Below are 22,337 nucleotides of genomic sequence, written 5' to 3'. Positions count from 1 at the left end.
AAATTATCAACCTAGTATTTGAGTACTAATTAGTACTGACACATGCACTCTGAAATAACCATCCTCTGCTATCATTATGTAGTGAAGCGACAGGTAACGGAAGTAATGGATTGATTACCTGGGCTAGACTTCAAAAAATTTATAAGAACAAAAAATTGCACAGTAATTATCAGGCTCCATAGATCGACCTCAGAGTCTACAATAAAATTGGATGTGACACAACGATAATGTATTTTACAATAATTTTGAGTCCAGAGGTCGACCGTCAAAGCACACCCCGTTTCGCAAATGGTTTCCCCTTATTTATGTTAAAATCTCACTTCTCACATCATTGGCTACGTTTTGTAGATGTCGAAACACAGTTCTTTGAGAATGCAACATATCTTGTGCACTCACTGTGCCGTACTTGGCACTCGTATCGATTATTTCTTTTCAAAGACTAATAAATTATTCTCCAATGATAATCTTGAAGGAGAGTAGGTGATGATGATATTTCGTTTGTGGGGCGCTCAACTGCGCGGTTATCAGCTCCCGTACAAATTCTCAATCTTTATACAGTCCAGACTCGTTATTTTCCCGAATAATGATGAAATGATACGGACAACACGAACACCCAATCTCGAGTGGAGAAAATCCCAGACCCAGCCGGGAATCGAACCCGGGACCCCGTGATCCAGAGGCAGCAAACCTAGCCGAAGGACAGTAGAGACTACACACACATTAGCATTCACTTGTCACTGATTGTGTCTCTACCTCTCCTCGAAATTATTGTGGATGTCGAAGGTATGGCATTTTCCACTTACGTCCCTTCATGCTCGTGGTGCTTCTCTTTAAAACGAGTAAGTCCTCGCATCTCCCTCTTTGTGGCATGGAACTTAACGCAGAGGACCACAAGTATCCCTTTCAGTCACTACCTGAAATTACGAGGGGCGTTCAATAAGTAATGCAATATATTTATCTTCTCGCTCAGTTCCTGTTGAAAAAATGCGAAATACGTTGTGGAACATCGAGGAACATTGCTCCTTCATCCTGTATAGTTTTATGAAGTTCCCATAGATGACAGCGACATACGTAGCCTTCATAATTGCTGTCATTGAGTTTCTTCTGGCGGAAAATCACGCGCTTACACTTATTATATGCAAATTAAACCATATGATACGTTTTGCGCGCAATGTATTCCGTGCCATAGGCTAAAAAGCAAGCCGCAACTAAAGAGATTCAACAAATACTTAAACGGTAGTTAATAGAACATTCACTGTCGCTATATAGCAGTCGCGAAAGCAGGTGGAAGTATGTGGTTAGTGCTGGATTCCCGAGACAGTAACAAGATCATTAAGTCTGTAAGAACTCTACCTGCAACGAATATACAATGCAATGAATATACAAAAGCAGTTACCGTAGTGTAAGGTTATTTCATTAATTTCAGGTTCATTCTTCTATTTTTCTTGTGTGTGTATTGTAAATACGTGTCTAAATGTTTATGTATATGTACATTTATGTGTCTGTGTATGAAAGTAGGATGTCTGCATGAATACATGAGAGGACATGTGAACAATGGCAACAAAAAGTGAATTACTATTGAGGACAGTCCACTCATTTAGTGCAAATTTCATAAAATCGTAATGTGAGTAAGGAAATGTAGGCAATTTGCACGGTCTCTAGGTGACTAACGTGCGCCTGTAAATCATACACCAATATCAAAGAATTTTAGAATAAACATAATGACAGAACTGTCAAACATAAGTATTGATATTAAACGATCACGGTAGACGGTATAAATCCTTCACACGTCAGATACTTGGAGTAATGTGCTCGGATCCTGCTGTCAGAAAGCCAAGTAAACACTAGAGGATGAATCAGTGTTGAGAGCAACTATAATGGTTAAATATACTGAATTGAATAGTCCAGGTGACCAATTGGTCGAACTTTCTGAATGAGGGGGCACTGGCTACATGAATCCTACCGAAATATAAAGACTTTTATTGTAAAATATGTACAAATTGTGCTACATAATGTACAAGTGAAAGTGATTATAATGGAATCTTCACACGTACAATGTACAAACTGTGTACGAAAAGTGCATTTTAAGTGTCTAACCATCTGGACGCTAAAGTGGTGACAGTGAAAGGTCAAAACCTTTAAACAAACAAAAGACAAATCCACGAACTGTGTAGGTGGAAAAAGTGGTGAGCACAACCACAGCAAATAATAACTGTGATACACAGAAAAGACTGTGACTCTGTAAATGTATGGCCAAAGTCCGTAGCATGTGGAAATGTCTAAGTATTAATGTGAAGTTTCACGTACAAAATAGTTATAAGCAGTGTACAAAACTGTTGAAATATCACATGCATAAATGCATAAAAGTGTTAGATGTATTGTCCAACTGCGGAATCCGTATACGGCAGTGTGTAATGTGAAAACACGAAACATCTTAAAGCTTAAAGTGACAGGTGGACCAACGTACAACAGAAAATCCTAACGGAACACAATTGGTAAATGCAGTGCGTGTGTGACGAAAGGTGTTGACAAGCTATGGGTTGTGCATTTTATTAATCAATGAGATAGCAGAAGCCTGATCCTAAACGTTGTAATGTGCTGGACTAGTGACTTTCAAAACAAAGAACATACACATGCAAGACACTGGCACTTATGGCTAAAGAGCGATTGTGGACTAACCAAAACATTTTTTAGCTTATATGTGCATATATCTTCATGATAAGAAAGCTGATGCTCGGTGGATTAGTTTCATGCTTGCTTCGGGGTGGCGCGCTGTCGGAGCCGGCCTGCCGTCCAACAGCAGATCAGCGCGCGGTGGGCGAAAGCCACTACTACGTCAACGATGCGCAGGTGTCTGGCATTTAACGACCGGCGGCAGGAGGCGAGTTCCCAGTCGTTTGCCCAGAATTCCAGTGCCACCGAACACAAAGTCAACCAACGAGAGCATCGTCATAATTTCTTGTAAAAGCTAAGTAAAGTTCTGTAACTTCAAATTTTTGATACATTCTGCAGTATTGAATGTGAGAGATATGAATGAAAAGGTTTTTGTGCTGTATGCATCTCCTAAAATCTGTGTTACATATGTAAAGTGGACGTGTATTGAAAGTTGATGCACTAGAAAAGTGAAAGAACGTATTAAAATTAACCATCAACTACATATTTTCATATTGTGTGCCCGATAAAACGAATCAGATATGTAACTTGTAAATATTGTGTAAAACTGTTTACTTCAAAAATGATCGTCTACAGATCAAGATAATCAAATGATTACATCGTTCACAATCCATACATGATAGCAGCGGGCGTGCGAACAGTTTGAAGACTCCGGGCAGGTTTTTGTAACCTGTTTTTGTCCCGTCGCCTTTAACCTAAATAGGGGAGTAAAGTTATTGTTTACCGGGATTGATCAATCATACCAAGCGGTTCTCATTCGTCTCGTTGTGTAAGGGCGATAGCTAGAGCAATGCTCATAATCGAAATAGATGAAACCTCATAAAAATGGAAAATGTTCTTTATAACAAAATGAATGTAAATTATCAACCATTGTAAAGTGATACATACTGTATATATACGCATGTATAAAAAACAAGAGACGTAAAGTGACATGTGTCTAAAAAACATACGTGTGAGAAGTAACATGTGTTATTATAAAGGTCTTATGACTGTTCGCAAACCCCAAGTGTTTTTGGCCCATTCACACCAGGGGGCCCTTGCACCGATACACGATACAAAATATTGTGACGACAAGTCAGACACAGAACAAAGTAAATTGAAAATTGTAAAAACTCTGAAAACGCTAGTGCAATTATCTGTCGTAATGGTAATTTATAATGAAATGAAATAATAATGGTACAAACAGACTCTACAAGATAACTGTATAGGTTCTTTGTGGTAATTAAGTGTTCTTTTACTCGCTGGTGTAAGAAACCAAAAAGATCAGCGTTATTATTCACTCTTTGTTCTATTCTTGTACATAACACACGCAACGGCGGCCATTTCACATTGTAAGTTCTGAATTTTAGCTAATATATAGCAATTTATGGTGATTGTGCATTTTTCTTTCATATGCCTAGTGACATTCATGCAGAATTAAAAATATTGTTTGTAAGGTTTTCAGCACGCTGGAAAACGGACAAAAAATGGCTCTGAGCGCTATGCGACTTAACTTCTTAGGTCATCAGTCCCCCAGAACTTAGAACTAATTAAACCTAACTAACCTAAGGACATCACACACATCCATGCCCGAGCCATGATTCGAACCTGCGACCGTAGCGGTCGCTCGGCTCCAGACTGTAGCGCCTAGAACCGCACGGCCACTACGGCCGGCGGAAAACGGACAAGAACGGTCGAACAATCGACCATTCTTGGCAGACATCTTGCGTAAGAATAATTTCATTATAATTTCATTGCAGTCTGTCATCAGCGGACACTTTAAAAGACTTGCCCCATAATTATTAAGGAAAAGAAAGCGCATATATTAATTTAGTCAAATGGCTCAGAGCACTAGGGGCCATAACAGCTGAAGTCATCAGTCCCCTAGAACTTAGAACTACTTAAACCTAACTAACCTAAGGACATCACACACACCCTTGCCCGAGGCAGGATGCGAACCTGCGACCGTAGCGGTCGCGCAGTTCCAAACTGAAGCGTCTAGAACCGCTCGGCCACTAAAAGGCCGGCATTAATTTAGTCGCACAAACTAAGAACATTCAATTCTGCTCAGACATTGGCCGCTTTTCGGCAAAACAAATATCATTCATTACGTTTAAAAAAGGAAAATACTTTCATTAAGTCAAAGGTTTCTTTTGTAAATTTCGCTGCAGTAAAGATATCCTGCAGCAATATTTTAATGTGATAACACGAAATGCAATCCCTGAGATTATGTATACGCTTTTTTGTCTATATGAACCCTCCACGTAGAAATCAGTTTTAACAAATTCTAAAAGCTCGTCACGCAATCCTATGTTAACGAGGCGTTGAGTTGCGCGCTGTTAAATAATTAGAGCACAGAGAACTATTTTACGAAAGTATAGATTCCGATCCCCCATGGTATCATGTTTCTTTCTTGTGTCCGCTCCACCAATTAAGTGCTCTGTTGTATTCTTATCGGGTGTAAATATCAGTAAAGGTAGGCGGTAAGGTCTTCTTACACTCTTTTCGTCACTTTCGTTGTGTACACCGTAAGTATATTTGAGAAGGCGTCCGGATCGGGGCGGTAGCGGTAGACACGTTTCTTTTCTCTCTCTTCACACAAATATCAAACATGGTCGTGCCGACTTATATGGCTGCCAAAAACTATTCCATTATGATTCTAGTTTCGAGTCTTACTCGTATTCAGGCTACTGGAATGATACCGCATATCATTTAGGTCCAGTGGTCCACAAAGACAATGTGTACTACAGTATATGAAAGTACAGAAACTGAATCGGCGGTTCTTATTAATCTCAAATCTAAATATGTAAACAGCTGATAGTACTGACACGAACGATGACCAAGTCATAGAACACACAAGCAAAAAACCGACAATAACAATTTTTCTGATGTTCATATCGGTCCCCTTGAGGCAATAAATTACGTGCGAAGTTTTGCATCGACTTTGCTTACTATCTCTGCGTAGATATCAGTCATGATGTCTTTCATGTGGTCTCCATATTGATTGTGTATCAATTTTTTATACGACTATCACGTGCAACCATACTAAAGTATGAAAATATGTTATTGCTTAGTTTTTATCTGGTTTTGTGTTAGTTGTGCACTCCACGACTTGAACACCGATCGTACTTGCTTGGTGTTTGGACTGGCGGCTCTATTTATGCGTCTCACTGTTCACGCATGTTTCGTGAAATTTTGAGCAGAATACGGGCTTCTTTTTGTAAACCACTGGATGTATTGATACGTGGTGTACTTCCAGCCGCGTGAAAATGAGTAACATTCAATATAACAACCACAAAAGATAAAAAATAAACATATTTCAATAGCCATTAGAGGAAACGACCGTGCTAAAAAATTACTTTTACTAGTTCCCCTAAACTGTCAGTTAATGCAGTTAGTAACACGGCACCAGGTAATTCAAGATGCGAACGCACACTGTTCCATCATGACCCATACATGTGTCTACGACAAAGAACGTAATCATCGTTTCAGTAAAATTCTGATACCGCGATGGAAAAGAAGGTATGGAAGTATGTCTCAAGAAATGTTCCTGCTGGATTTTTCACATTTTACGACACCGAAGAAACGGGCTGGATGCTGCTCTCGTTATGCCTTACACTGTTTACTTTTTCCAAATAAACTAAAAAAAAAACCACCACGAAGCAATTATCCGAATGGGATGCAAATCGGTAGATGTGATGCGCATACACAGACAAACAAATGATTACAATTTAAGAAAAATTAATTCTTTGTTTAATAGGAAGAGCTTCACATATTGAACATGACAATAACACGTTGGTTCACCTCTGCCTCTTATGCACGCAGTATTTGACTTTGCATTGTTTGACAGAATTGTTGGAAGTCCTCCTGAAGGATATTGTGCCAAAATCTGTCCAACTGGCGTGTTAGATCGTCAAAATCCCTAGATGGTTGTAGGACACTGTCCATAATGTTCCAAATGTTCTAAAGTGGCGAGAGATCCGGAGACCTTGCTGGCCAAGGTAGGTTTTGACAAGTACGAAGTCAAGCAGGCGAAACTCTCGCCGTGTGCGATCCGGTTTGATTTGTCATGAAGCGTAACAAAATGGGTCGTAGAATGTTGTCGACGTACCGCTGTGCTGTAAGGGTGCCGTCAATGACAACCAAATAGGTCCTGCCGGCCTGACAATGAAAGATGCCATTTTGTGTCATAGCAGGATCCCTTTGCTTGTCACGTGCAGTACCCTTACAGCACAGCACTGAAATTCTAAGCCCTGTTTTGTTGCCCTTCGTGGCAAGCCATCCTGGGATTACATTTCAACAAGATGATCCCCGTTCTTACACGTCGAGGGTTTGTACTACTTGTCTTCGTGTTTGCCAAACCCTAGTTCGGTCAGCAAGGTCACCGGATCTCTCACTACGTGAGAACGATTGGAACATTATGGGCAACCACCTCGGGATTTTGACGATCTAAAGCGTCAGTTGGACGGAATTTGGCACCATATCCTTCAGGATGACCTCCAACAACTCTGTCAAGCAATGCCAAGCCAAATAACTGCTTGCATAAGGGGCAGAGGTGGCCCAACGCTTTATTGACTTGCTCAATTTGTGAAGCTCTTTCCCTGAAATAAATCATCCAACTTTTTCTGAAACTGTTAATAGTTTGTTAATCTGTCCGTGTAGATCACTACTACCAATTTCCTTGTCATTCGAACAATTTCTTCATCATTCATCTAGTTACACCTGTAGCTTCGCCATTACTGATGTACTGTTGGATGGTGTTCTGTGTCAGCACCTTTATTCGTACTCCAACCTCCATAAAATAATGATAACAGCAATGAACATGGCCGTGAACCATGGAGCTTCAAGTATACACATAGCCGTATCCATCTGCATCCCTGACAGACCTGCTTCACCAATTAATCATGAATAGGAGCTGCAGCGTTTATAGTAGTTGCTGGATCAACAGTCTGGTTGACTGACTGATGAAGTCTTGTAAGAACAGCCAACATGGTCTTGGTCTGCTATTACTGCGAACAGCTGAAATAAAGAGGAATCTACAGCTGTTACTTTTGCTAAGGATATTCCTCTGTAATATAGATGTCATACTTTGCAGTAAAATATTCCGGAGGTAAAATAATCCCCCAATCGGATCTCCGGATAGGAGAAGGATTTCCTAACCAGGAACAATAAAATTGGCATTCCACGGGTCGGAAGGTGGAATCTAAAGCCTATTAAGTGGGTATATAGGATAGAGTATTTAAAAAAAGGAAATAGACAGGTTGAAATTGTATATTGCTGGAAATAATGAAGTACGGCAGCAAGAAGAACACGACTTCTTTTCACGTGAGTACGGTGTAATAAACACAAAATTATACAGAGTTTATGCAGGAAAGGGTCTAATGGTAAATAAGAAAATACAAAGCATGGTAAGCTTCTATCAACAGCACAGTGAACGCATTATCTGGCGGAAATAGACACTAAGTCAACAGCCAGGACAATAGTACAGGGTTATGCCAACTGGCTCCGCAGATGATAAGAGAGCGAAAGAATGTATGATGACATAAAATAATTTATTTATGTAATTAAGGGAGACAAAACTTTCGCTGTGATGGGTGACTGGAAGTCGTAATTAGGAAACAAGTAGGGAAAGAACTATGATACAAGTACATGAACTATGAACAGGAATGAAACAAGAAGCCACCTGCTAGAATTTTGCACTGAGAATAATTTAACCACCTGTGACACTTGGTTTAATAGTTATGGCAGAAGGCTGTATGCATGGAAGGGACCTGGAGTTTAATATAGATTACATACTGGTAAGACAATGATTTCTGTACCAGTTCTTAAACCGAGAAACATTTCCAATAGCGTATACGTACTGTAAACGTGGCTATGAAATGAAGATTAAAAGTAGCGAACCTGCAAAAAGCGTAGTGAATTAAGGAAACGTGATCTGAGTAAGTTGGAAGAATCAGAGGTTGTTGAGTGTTTTAAAGGGAGCACTACATAGCAATTGATTGAAGTAGGGGTAACGACCACAATAAAAAACGAACGGGTAGCCACGAGACATGAAACAGGGAAGCAGCAGAAGACCAAATAGGAAGAAAGACAAAGCCCAGTAGAAATCCATGGATAAAGCACGAGTTATTGAGTCTAATATAAGAAGGGAGAAATATTAAAATGCTGCTATTGAAGAAGGCAAAAGAGAATACAGGCGTCTATAAACATTTGTTCACGGGAGTGCAAAATGGGCTAGCAGGAATGATTAGAGGAGAAATGACAACAAATGGAATCCTGCATAACTAGAAGATAGGTAGGTGCCACGTATAGGAAACGTAAAGAGACCTTTGGAGAAAAGGGAAGCAGCTGTATGACAATCGAGGGCTCATTTGGCAAGCCACTACTAACCAGGGAAGGGAAAGCTGAGAAGAAGAAACAACATATGGAAGGACCATACAAGGGAAAAGGAATCCTATTGAAAGGGAAGTAGATGAAGACGAGCTGTAAGATATGATTCTGCGAGAAGAATTTGACAGGGTATTGAAGGCCTTACGTCGAAACAAAGCTCCCGGCATAGATGACATTGCCCCGCAACTACTGAGATCGTGCGGAGAGCCGTCCGTGACAAACTATTCCACCTGGCGTGCAGGATATCTGAGACCCCAGGTTTCAAGACGAATGTAATAATTCCAATTACAAAGAAATCAGGTGCTGACAGGTGTGATGTTACCGAATTGTCAGTTTAATAACTCGTACTTGCAAAATACTGAGACGAAATATTCACGGAAGACGACCTCGAGTAAGATGAGTTGAGTTCCAAATAATAAAGGAACACGTGAGTCAATATTGACTCTGTAACTTACATTAGACCACAGATTAAAGAAAAGCATATTTGCATTAATAAAATTTGTGTATTTAGAGAAATCTTTTGACAACGTTGACAGCAGTACATTCCTTGAAAATTCTAAAACGATTAATATTAAATTACTTTTTACTATTTGTCTAGAGCAGTGATTCTGAAACTTTTTGGGTCCACGACTCCCTTAATCTGAACATGAATATCCGTGGCTCCTTTCTCTCATGAAATTCTACTCTAAGTGTGAAGTAAAGTTTCTGAAATAAACGAATAAAAGTAGTTAATTCTTTATTAATTGTTGACCTAAGACATTTTAATCATCTTCTAATGTTATTGCATATTATTCTTGTAACGAATCAATGGAAATGATGTGTTTGTTTGTACATCAACCGTTTCTAGTCTCGATACAATATTGGAAACTTTGACTCGCATCTCACTCTCCAGAATCATTCGCGATCTATATTTGGTGTTGTTGACTGCTAAAAATCTGTCTCACAGTAGGATGTTGCAACAGGTATCAAAACCTGCAGGGCAGTGTTACTTACCTGCGGATACTTCAGCATCACCAAGCTCCAAAACTCACGCAGTGATGAGGAAACGAACTTCGATTTCTCTCGTTATTTAGTGGAAAGTGTCAATGAATGTTCTCTACTGAACGGACATTTGATTTAGTTGTGTTCACCAATATCTTCTGGAACTACACTCATTAATCACTGAGTTCAGTTAAATGATCCATAAATACTGACTTCAGTCCTTCACTCAACTGAAATTCATTGTCTTCTGAAACGGTGTGAACAGCAGGGAAACCACAATGTATACCTTCATCATCCAACGTTTTCTTCCACAATTGCAATTTCCTTCTGAAGGCCGAAATTTTGCCTGGCAGTTGCAGAATAATGACCTCATTACCTTAAAGGAATAATTTAGTCTTTCGAAGATGACTCAAAGATATAGCACGTTAAAAACAAATTCACTGTCTAAAATTTCTCGAAATATTAATGTTTCTCTTGAACAAATTAAGAATAAAGTTCATTCCCGAAATAATACATCCTTTGAGTTTCTCAACCCACAGGTCATTAAATTCGTCGGCCATATCGGGTGTTCGACATCTAACATTGGTGTTTGACAAAGGAATTCTTGCCAGTTGCTTGGCAACTGACTTGCCTGTCATATGCTGTGTGACTGGAACTAAAGTGCAGCTGTTCACAGAGGGCCAGTGTGCGCTGTAACTATCACATTGCAGCGAAACTTCGTAAGATATATTAATGCGGAACCGATTTACGCTGAAAAAAAGTAAAATTATTACAATTTGACGCTCTTAATGTAAGAAAGACGTAGAGAAATATTTTCATATATAATGGCTTAGGAACGGGACAAGGGCAGAAAAGATCAAACAAGTGAGAAAGGGATAATGCTGATTTTATTGTTAGCAGTTGCTTTCGCAGTTTACCAAATATGAACACCGTAGACGTGGACGAGACGCTGTACAGTGTCAGATTTGCACCTGGTGGGCAAAATTCGAACTAATTTTTTCCAGCTTAAATGGGTTCCGCATTAACGCATTACCACAACTTCCAAGTTTCGCTGCCATACGATAATTACAGCCCACACTGGCGCTTTAACTATAACGACCCGCTACATTCGGTGTCAAGAACAGCAGGTAAATTCTGTGGCTATCGTGTGCAGTGTCTTGATCTTTTTACACGGTAGGCAACTTTTCAAGATGAAATAACATCCTTTGTAGGAAACGTAGCTTGTTCAGTGAAAGTTGTATTTTCCTGTCATTTAACTTGTGGGAAAAGTATTCGTGTACTTTATTTACCAAGCTACAGTGATTTGACTCCCGATGTAGTCTCATTTTATTGGGAAGCATGCTTTCAGTAGCTAGGACATTAAAACAAAAGACAATTGAGTTTGTTCTTCATTTGCAACAGCAGTGCACTTGAAACCGAAATTCATGTAATTGTCTTCGTATTATCTTCTTTTTCGTCTGTTCGTCTTTAGAACTGCATGATACCTTTTAAATATCTTGCTTTGTTCTCACTTTTAAAAATTTGCGCTTACTGACAGGGAAAAATAAATTACGGAAGACAAATAACATTAAAAATTTATCTGCTTTGGGCAAAATTAAGCTTCAAATTGACTGATACTGACTAAAAACAAATGAGTCTCGTGGGACGGTACGACTAACACTTACCACACTGCCATTGTAAGAACACTAACGTTCTCTTTATCAGAAAGAAAATAAGGCAAATTATAATTTTATGAAACTTCGCCGATGTCCCAGCTGTAAGACCGCAACTCCCATGGGAGCAGCGATGCGCTGTACTGAAGTGACCAAGCGTTCTCTCTCTGTCATCAAGAAGATGTGGTAGTATTCACCCTGCCCCTTCCACCGAAGGTCTCTGTCTCAGATAAATTAATAGCCCATTGCTCACTGATTAATCGACAGGGTGTGCATGTTCGGCTGGTTGAAATCAATGAACAAAAGACGGACACCATTTTACTGTTACTAGATGATTCCTCCGAAAGAATAAATGTTCATATTGATCTATACCGTATGCATACAAATTTGCGCCATCAAACGTCGTCGGTTCTGTAGTACTTGCAGCGTTGAACCACAGTATTGCTATCATGCCGTAAGATAGCTCGGGACAGCAGCACACAATGTGTTATTTGTGATTATCCTGCAAAACATTTTATGAACATGAATCCTGGTAAAAGCTGCGTTTGTTAATTAATTTGATATGAACGAGCCACGATAAGAAAAGGCACAGAATTCCGTTTAGCGTGAAAGTCATGAGAGAAACAATTACAATGGGGTTTTGCAGCGTTTAATGAGTTTATCTGCAAACTACACTCCTGGAAATGGAAAAAAGAACACAATGACACCGGTGTGTCAGACCCACCATACTTGCTCCGGACACTGCGAGAGGGCTGTACAAGCAATGATCACACGCACGGCACAGCGGACACACCAGGAACCGCGGTGTTGGCCGTCGAATGGCGCTAGCTGCGCAGCATTTGTGCACCGCCGCCGTCAGTGTCAGCCAGTTTGCCGTGGCATACGGAGCTCCATCGCAGTCTTTAACACTGGTAGCATGCCGCGACAGCGTGGACGTGAACCGTATGTGCAGTTGACGGACTTTGAGCGAGGGCGTATAGTGGGCATGCGGGAGGCCGGGTGGACGTACCGCCGAATTGCTCAACACGTGGGGCGTGAGGTCTCCACAGTACATCGATGTTGTCGCCAGTAGGCCGTCTTCCGCTCACGCATTTTGCATTTGTTCATATGATCGGAATTTCTGTCCAGCCAGACGGTCTGCCATCGATCGGAAAAAGTTGTACTCAGAGTGAACACTGTCTGGAAAATAGGGCGGGAAAAGTATGACTTCCCATTTCAACGTTTCGAAGTACCTTTCATTGATTTTGTGACATGGAGTCGAACATTTTCATGCTACAAAAGCACCTTTTCATGTCTATCGCTGAACTGTGGTCGTTTGCCTTTCAGTGCTCTGCTCAAACGCATCTGTTGCTTTCGATTACGATCTTCTGTGATTGTTTTCGTCCACTTTTGTTGTTTCAAATACCTTCTCTCTTCCAAAACCATGGCAGCCTTGGACTTCAAAATCACCGTTCTTGAAGCGCTGAAACTATTCTCTGTCGATTCTTTCACTAACAGGTGCCTCACCATAGATGTTATCCAGCATTTTACGCGCGTCGGCTCATACTTCCCGCAGATGACGAGAACTGATTTCGTAAATTGACACATTCAGTCGAGTATATCTTTATGACGCACTCGCTTTGTTTTTACAAATGCCTAAGCTTATCGTATGACACGCCTGAACCACCACTAGAGAGCCTGTATACAGAGACAGTGGCCATAGGTTAAGTTGTCCGTGATTGATTGATTAGGTTTGGCAGAAAAATGACGCCAAACGTCTCTCACGCTTCCTATGTTCGCCGAGCTTTTCAGTTGAATTGAAGTTCAGAGGACGTTTGGAAACGATTAAAAGGTATTTGAATTATTCAGAGACTTGTTATGCATTGTGCGTGCATGTTCGATTTAGTTGTATATAGTTTTCAGTACGTAATTAGCGTTTGCGATCTTAAATACGAGTTGAAATAAATCAAACAGGAGCCTTGTGGAAAACAACCAAGTACTCTTATCTATGCGAAGTAAGTCGTTTTTGCTTTTTACTACATATAAAACAACTTGCAATATACATAGATAAATTTGCAAACAGACCTGTAAATTGGCTGTGTGGAAATTATTATAACACATTATTCTTATAAACAAAGGCATTTAATGAATGATTTCGTCATATTGTCTTCACTACTCCACTACTGGCCATTCAAAAGTCCCACCCGCAGTTTGGCAGAAAAATGGCCGCTGTATCGTCCGGTTGACCACTCTCTCCCTATACAGGCTCTCTAACCACCACTTGCCGCTACTGCCCTCTAGCGCAAAATGGCGAAAGCGACTTTGTAGACGTAATAAGTGCTTACAAAACATAATTTTTTTTGCTGTTTTCTAGTTTTTAAAAATCAAAAACAAAATTTGTGTCCGCTTTTGGGCACTTTCCTCTGTTACAGGGAGATTGGTGCGACCTGAGCAGAAGTGCCTCCTTCGCGAACATCAGTGGCCCCTTGCTGGAGGGCAACGCCTCACGTTAAGTCTCTTTTCTGCATGCGGCAGGCAAAGACGAACATAATTCATACCGAGAATATCTCGCAACGTTTATCTCTGAGAGTATTTTGAATAATTTAGTGCGCTCCTCTCTTTCCGCTTTCCGGCCTGGCCGCCGCCTTGCGAGATATCAGTGGGCGACCGCAGACGTTTGCCCTTTCACGTGGCGGCGGTTCGCAGAGCCAGATAAAAGCCTCCGCGCCGGTCGCAAAGAAGCAGTAATACCTGCGCCCTCTGAGACCAGTCTTATGCACGCTCTGTCTTGGCAAAATCATCCCTACGACAGACGGCGCATACATCGACGTCCCACTACGGGCGCCGCACAGCAGCTTCCAGAAGTTAGTGATAGTGTCTGCACAATTTCAAAGATTATAGCCTAATACCAACCATTCTCTTAAATGCATATGTGTGTGCCACATTAATTCGTGTTTCAACATATGTATTTTCTAAATGATGTCGTTAAAAACAAACATAACGCAAACAGTATGGTTGCCATTACTATCAAAACTTATGGACCTATTACTATAATCCCAACATTTAGTTTTATCTTCAGAGCAGTACACTATTGTATTCCCTCTCGATGGTGCCACGTGACCGCCCAGAGCTCGGTCTTCCTGCGACTGTACATTCTTGTGACCACCGCTGCCAGCAGTGAAATACAGTGGCTACATTCCTGCCAACTCTTTATGCAGTATCGCAGAACAAATATCCAATTTCTCGTAGCCTTATTACATGACTTTGATCAAACTCAGTGAGGTGTTGATGATGATGTCTTTATCGCCTTAAAGACATTCTTGACTAATGTCAACTCACCATAACTGGTCTCAGAGATACCTAACGCTCACAACCATTACAGCGTGTATTTAAAGCAAACATGGTTTTCATCTTCATAGTGGCGTTATTATCGTCGCGACTGGGGCGAAAGTTGACCAGATATCACCTCGCACATGTAGAAATATGGCTACCACCTTTCGTTTGTCTCACACAACTCCTTCTTGGTGCTGCAGTTTTTTCCGTCTTGTATCTATGTATATGTGTAGAGACATTTAACGTGAGTAGTCCAATAATATTAATTTTAGAAGAAGAACATGCCGAACAATCATCTACATAGTCCTAAAGCAATGTATAATTTATCCACGACGTAAGTAATTTACAAATCCCTCGGTCGACTGATTCTGAAGTATTGTTGTTTAGTGCGGGCTCTTCCTGATTGGTTTAATACAAAAGAGATAGAAAGCATTTGTGGTAAAACTTGATTAAAAGAGGTATCGGTTGACAGGACATTTCCTGAGGCAACAAGGACTCGTCAGTTGGTAATTGAAGGCAGAGTAGGGGCTAACAGTTGTAGAGGGAGAAAAAGACTTCAATACAATAAGCAGATTCAAATGGATGTAAGTTGCGTTAGCTGTACAGAGATGAAGAGGCTTGCACAGAATATCACTGGAGAGTTGCATCAAACCAATCTTCGGACTGAAGAGCGCAACAACTACGGAAAACATTCGTTCATGGTTTCGTTAAATCATTATAAGAGTGCCTCTGAGATGCTCTCCAACATCCGAAGCGTAGACTATAAATTACGTAGTGTGCATCACTAAGATATGTACTGCACATTCCAAGAAGTGTCAACTATTGTATTTCGTCTTCCCAGGTGAATCCTACGAAATGGTCAGAACGGTAATATCGAAGAAATACGAGTCGTACGCCAAGTTCCTCCACCACGAGCTAGCTTGTGGGGTAGTAATGTAGATGGAAATGTACTGCAACGCAGAACTGCTTCCACTATATGAATCGTTTGCCTTAGAATGAAATACCATCGTCCTATGAAATGCGCATCTTTGCTTTCAATTAATTCTGGGCTCATTCCCGGCCGGACGTTATCTTCTGTGGAACCACACGTATGGACGTGTACTTTACACTGCGTGACGGAAGTCATTGGACAGCGATGTGCACTTATACAGATGGTGGTGGTATCGGATGCACGAGGTATAAAAGGGCGGTGAGCGGCAGAATCTGTCATTTGTACTCAGTAGATCCCTGTAAAAAGATTTGCGACGTGATTATGGCTGCACGACGGGCATTAACAGACTTTGAACGCAGAATTGTAGTTGAAGCTAGATGCATTGGACATTCCATTTCGGATATCGTTGGAGAATTCAGCATTCTGAGACCCACAATGTCAAGTGTGTGACGAGAATCCCAAATCTCAGACATTACCACCACTATGGGGAAAGCAATGGCCGACAGCCTTGACTCAACGACCGAGAGCAGCGGCGTTCCCATAAGTTTCCAGTGCTAAGAGCCAAGTAATAAAGCGTGAAATAACCGCAGAAATCAATGTGGGAAGTACGACGAACGTATGTGTTACGTCAGTGCTGCGAATTTCGCCGTTAATGGACTTTGGCAGTAGACGATCGAAGCGAGTGCCTTTGCTAATAGTACTACTTCGCCCTCAGTGCCTCGTGACCATGTAGGTTGGACCCTAGACGACAGGAAAACCGTGGCCTGGTCAGATGAGTCCCGAGTTCACCTTATAAAAGCTGATGGTTGGGTTCGAGTGTGGCTCGGACCACACGAAGCCATGGACCTAGGTTATCAAGGCTCTGTTTTTGTTGGTTGTGTTCACATGGAATGGACTTGGTCCCATGGCCCAAGTGACCCGAACATTGATTGGAAATGGTTATGTTCGGCTACTCGGAGATGTTTTCAGCCATTCATGGACTTCATGTTCCCAAACAACTTTGGAATTTTTGTAAATGACTGTGCGTTGTTTCACAGTGCCATAGTTGTTCACGATTGATTTGAAGAACATTCAGGACAATTCTAGCGATGACTTGGGCACGCGGATCGGCCGATATGACTCCCATCGAGCATTTATGGGACATAAACGAGAGGTCAGTTCGTAAAAAACATCTTGCCTGCAAAACTTTCCCAATTATGGACGGTTATAGAGGCAGTAAGGTTCAGTATTTCTGCATGGGACTTTCAACGACTTGTTAACTCCATACTACGTCCAATTGCTGCACTACGGTGGGAAAAAGGAGATCCGACGCGATGTTAGGAGGTATCTCACGACCTTTGTCACCTCAGTGCATGTGTTAGTGATTTTATATTTAATTTTCTTTGCGATTACGTAGCAGTCCTGTTGTCATACCATTACTGATTGTAACATGTACGTCTGTTTTTCCACAAACAGATAATGAACCGTTACTGATTCGAAAATCAGTAAGTAAACTACTAAATAAATTGATAAGTGGATTGTTTGGTATCATCAACATGATATAATAGTTAATAAAGAAGTCCGCTGACTTGCTGTTCACTCTCTCACAGCCAAGGCAATAAGAAGCATTTCCTAAAACACACAGGGATCCGCAAGCCGTCTGTTCCTAATACTTAACCTGGTGATTTCTTCCGAGAAAAGGAAGCAAAGAATATCTGTTTAACACCGCTTCGACTGGGGTGATCCAGCTAAGCTGCTCACTTTACATACTTGATGGATCTTTCTAAGATATCGTAATTCTGCTGTCAGCCAAACAAATTTGGAAAAGTACCCGATAAATGATGTGTAGTTTCTTTTCACGTGTATATTAATAAGAGATATTGGTCCCCTCGCCCGCTTTAACAAATGCAGCTACAGCAATTTTTGTGCTTGTATTGCACTCACGCAAGAGACGAATTCAATGGCATCTCACTCTTCAAAGTTCGATAAGTAGTTTCGGAGAAATTACAATATTTAAAACCTTATAATATTCAAAACCGTTAGAATATTAAACCAATTGCTGTCTTCTGCGGACGATAATATTGTTATACGGAGCTGTCGCGTCATGCTGATGATGTGCCCCAGTTTGAGCATGGAGGCGTTATAAGGGGAGCTGTTATGACGTCACAATCTGGAAGCCGTGTCCCTAGCCCCAAACATTGCTGTCTGGTGGAAGATTTATGATAAAAATGCCGGCTTCCATCATTTACAGGGGTACTAATGGGTCTAACTATAGTCTAAGCTTTAAAGAATCAGATTTCATTTGTAAATGGACTCCTTCGAACGATATTTTCTTTTATACACACGAAATTTAGTTGAGCTGTATTCGTTTTACTTCAGTAATTTGAGTTCAGATTTCCTATCAACACAATGCGACGAGCGCTCTTTTTGAATACTGTGAAAAGAAGATATTGCAAACCGTCCAGAGATAGCAAAATCTGTTCTCAGCATTTTCGGGAAGGGGACATGAACGGAACATCAGTATATTACCCCATTTCCAGGACCCCTGACCGACGTGCACGTTAAGATGCCTAGAAAATAGTATCTCGCACCAAGTATGAATGCCTTCTACTTCTACATGGATACTCTGCAAATCACTTTTACGTGCCTGGCAGAGGGTTCATAGAACCACCCTATATCTTTCCGTACGAGCACAGATTTCCCTTATTTTATCGTGGTGATCGTTTCTCCCTATGTGGTCGGTGTCAACGAAATATTTTCGCATTCGGAGGAGAATTCGCTGGATTTCAGGCAGCCCACACAACGCAGGTTATCAAGATTTAAGTGAATTTGAACGTGGAAATATAGTCAGCGCACGAACGACGGGACACTCCAAGGAGTGATAGTGATGAAGTGGGGATTTTCCCGTACGACCATTTCGCGAAACAACGAAACAAACATGCCAAATTCAAACAGACGCAAAATCCCCAAGATTGGCGATCCTTTACAGAAGCTCGAAACTTAGCGCGGAGTTCAGCGCGAGACGCCTACAGCAGTTTCCACAACGAATCTTTGTCTCGAAACCTGGCAGAAAACCCAAAGATATTCTGGTCGTATGTGAAGTATGTTAGCGGCAAGAAACAATCAATGCCTTCTCTGCGCGATAACAATGGAGATACTATCGAAGACAGTGCTGCCAAAGCTGATTTACTAAACACATCCTTCCGAAATGCCTTCACAAAAGAAGACGAAGTAAATATTCTAGAATTCGAATCAGGAACAGCTGCCAACATCAGTAACGTAGAAGTAAATATCCTCGGATTAGAGAAGCAACTCAAATCACATAATAAAAGCAAGTCTTCTGATCCAAAGTGTATACCAATTACGTTCCTTTCGGAGTATGCTGATGCGTTAGCTCCATACTTAACAATTATATACAACCGTTCGCTCGACGAAAGATCCGTACCAAAGACTGGAAAGTTGCACAGGTCACACCAATATTCAAGAAAGGTAGTAGGAGTAATCCACTAAATTACAGACCCATATCGTTAACGTCGATATGCAGCAGGATTTTAGAACATATATTATGTTCGAACATTATGAATTACTTCGAAGGAAACGGTCTATTGACACACGGTCAACATGGGTTTAGAAACATCGTTCCCGAGAAACACAACTAGCTCTTTATTGGCATGAAGTGCTGAGTGCTATTGACAAGGGATTTCAGATCGATTCCGTATTTCTGGATTTCCGGAAGGCGTTTGACACTGTACCACACAAGCGGCTCGTAGTAAAATTGCGTGCTTATGGAATATCGTCTCAGTTATGTTACTGGATTTGCTATTTACTGCCAGAGAGGTCACAGTTCGTAGTAATTGACGGAAAGTCATCGCGTAAAACAGAAATGATTTCAGGCGTTCGCCAAGGTAGTGTTACAGGCCCTTTGCTGTTCCTTATTTATATAAACGATTTGGGAGACTATCTGAGCAGTCGTCTTCGTTTGTTTGCACATGACGCTGTCGTTTATTGACTAATAAAGTCATCAGAAGATCAAAACAAACTGCAAAACGATTTAGAGAAAATATCTGAATGGTGCGAAAAGTGGCAGTTGACCCTCAATAACGAAAAGTGTTAGGTAATCCACATGAGTGCTAAAAGGAACTCGTTAAACTTCGGTTACACGATAAATCACTCTAATGTAAAAGCCGTAGATTCAACTGCATACCTAGGTATTACAGGTACGAGCAACTTAAATTAGAAAGAACCAATAGAAAATGTTGAGGGGAAGGCTAACCAAAGGCTGCGTTTTATTGGCAGGACACTTAGAAAATGTAACAGACCTGCTAAAGAGACTGCGTACACTACGCTTGTCCGTCCTCTTTCAGAATACTGCTGCGCGGTGTGGGATGCTTACCAGGTAGGACTGACGGAGTACATCGAAAAAGTTCAAAGAAAGGCAACACGTTTTGTATAATCGCGAAATATGGGAGAGAATGTCACAGAAATGATGCAGGATTTGGGCTGGAAATCATTAAAAGAAAAGCGTTTTTCGTTGCGACGGAATCTTCTCACGAAATTTCAATCACGAACTTTCTCCTCCGAATGCGAAAATATTTTGTTGGCACCGACCTACATAGGGCGGAAGGATCACCACGATAAAATAAGGAAAATCAGAGCCTGTACGGAAACATATAGGTGTTCATTCTTTCCGCGCGCTATACGAGATTGGAATAATAGAGAATTGTGAAGGTGGTTCGATGAACCCTCTGCCAGGCACTTAAATGTGATTTGCAGAGTATCCATGTAGATGTAGATGTGGATGTAGAATATAAGGGAATGGTAAACATCAAATCTCCGACATCGCTGCGCCCGGAAAAAGAACGGGACCAACGACGACTGATAACAATCGTTCAACGTGAACAAAAGTGCAACAATTTCGAAAATTACTGCAGATTTCAATGCTGGCCCATCAACAAGTGTCAGCATGCGAACCATTCAACGAAACATCATCGATATGACCTTTCGGAGCCGAAGGCCCATTAGTATACCCTTGATGACTGAACGACACAAAGCTTTACGCCTCGCCTAGGCTCGTCAACACCGACATTGGACTTTTGATGACTGGAAACATGTTGCTTGTCGGACAAGTCTCATTTCAGATTGTATCTAGCGGAAGGATGTGTACCGGTATGGAGACAACCTCATGAATCCATGGAGCCTGCATGCCAGGAGGGGACTGTTCAAGCTTGTGGAAGCTCTGTAATGCTGTGGGGCGTGTGCAGTTAGAGTGACACGGGACCCCCTATACAGTATCTTGCGATATATTCCTGCAAATTATTGTCCTGCAACTGGCAACTCTCATGACATAAGGACTGTCCTGTGCAGTGACTATGGATCCTTGTTCGCCCCCGCGTTAAACTAACATGTGACTAGAGAGATGCGCGCGATGCTTGCATATCCACCCAAGCTTCACTGTCATTCTCCACAAGGGGTATTACGGAGAGGTCTACTGTTGCCATTCCTATATCATACGCTCCGAGGAGAGTTTGGCCCAACATACGTTCCTCCCGTGTATTGCGGTTGTACTAAAACATAGAAAGTGTGTGTTGTTGTATTTGGCCACGGGCGGCATCGTGCAATGTTCTCAATATGTTCCAAGTATCACTCGTGCTTAGAACAGAGTTGTATGTAGCTATAGTGCATAATGCCAGAGCTAAGCGAAGACGAAGGTCGGTAAGTTGTCGGTGCTCGTATGGAGGGTGTTTCCATAACCAAGCTACCCAGAAAGTTTGGTGTTTCAAGAGGCGCCTTATCGAAAACTTGTATCGCTTACACGGGTAGTGGAGAAACATCAACAGCTAAGTCACAACACCGGCAAAAGGACACTGAGGTGACAAAATTCATGAGGTAGCGATATGTACGTATACAGTTGCCCGCAGTATGCCATACGCAAGAAATAAAAGGCCAGCGCATTGGCAGAGCTGTCAGTTGTAGTCAGGTGATGCAATTGAAAAGGTGTCCGGTGTGATTGTGGCCTCAGGACAGGAATTAACAGACCCTGAACGCCGTGTGCCTTTGCTAAGAGTACGACGTCGCCTGCTGCGTTTCTCCTTGGCTCGGAACGATCTCTGCTGGATCCTGCAGCCCTGGAAAACTGCGGCCTGGTTAGACGAGTCGCGATTTCAGTTGGTGAGAGCTGACGGCAGACCAAAGTTGTCAACATGGTACTGTGCAAGCTGATGGTGACTCCATGAAGGTGTGTTTACATGGACTGGACTGTGTCCTCTGGTCCAAGTGAACCAATCATTGACAGGAAATGGTTATATTCGGCTTGCGGAGACCATTTACAGCCATTCATGGATGTTGTAGTCCCAAACAACGACGGAATTTTTTTGCATGAAAATGCCCCATGTCATCAGGCCACAATTGTCTGCGATTGGTTTGAAGAACAAGTGGAGCAA

The sequence above is a fragment of the Schistocerca cancellata genome, chromosome 1, assembly GCF_023864275.1.
Source record: "Schistocerca cancellata isolate TAMUIC-IGC-003103 chromosome 1, iqSchCanc2.1, whole genome shotgun sequence".
Lineage (NCBI taxonomy): Eukaryota > Metazoa > Arthropoda > Insecta > Orthoptera > Acrididae > Schistocerca > Schistocerca cancellata.
This window is presented reverse-complemented; position numbering follows the sequence as displayed.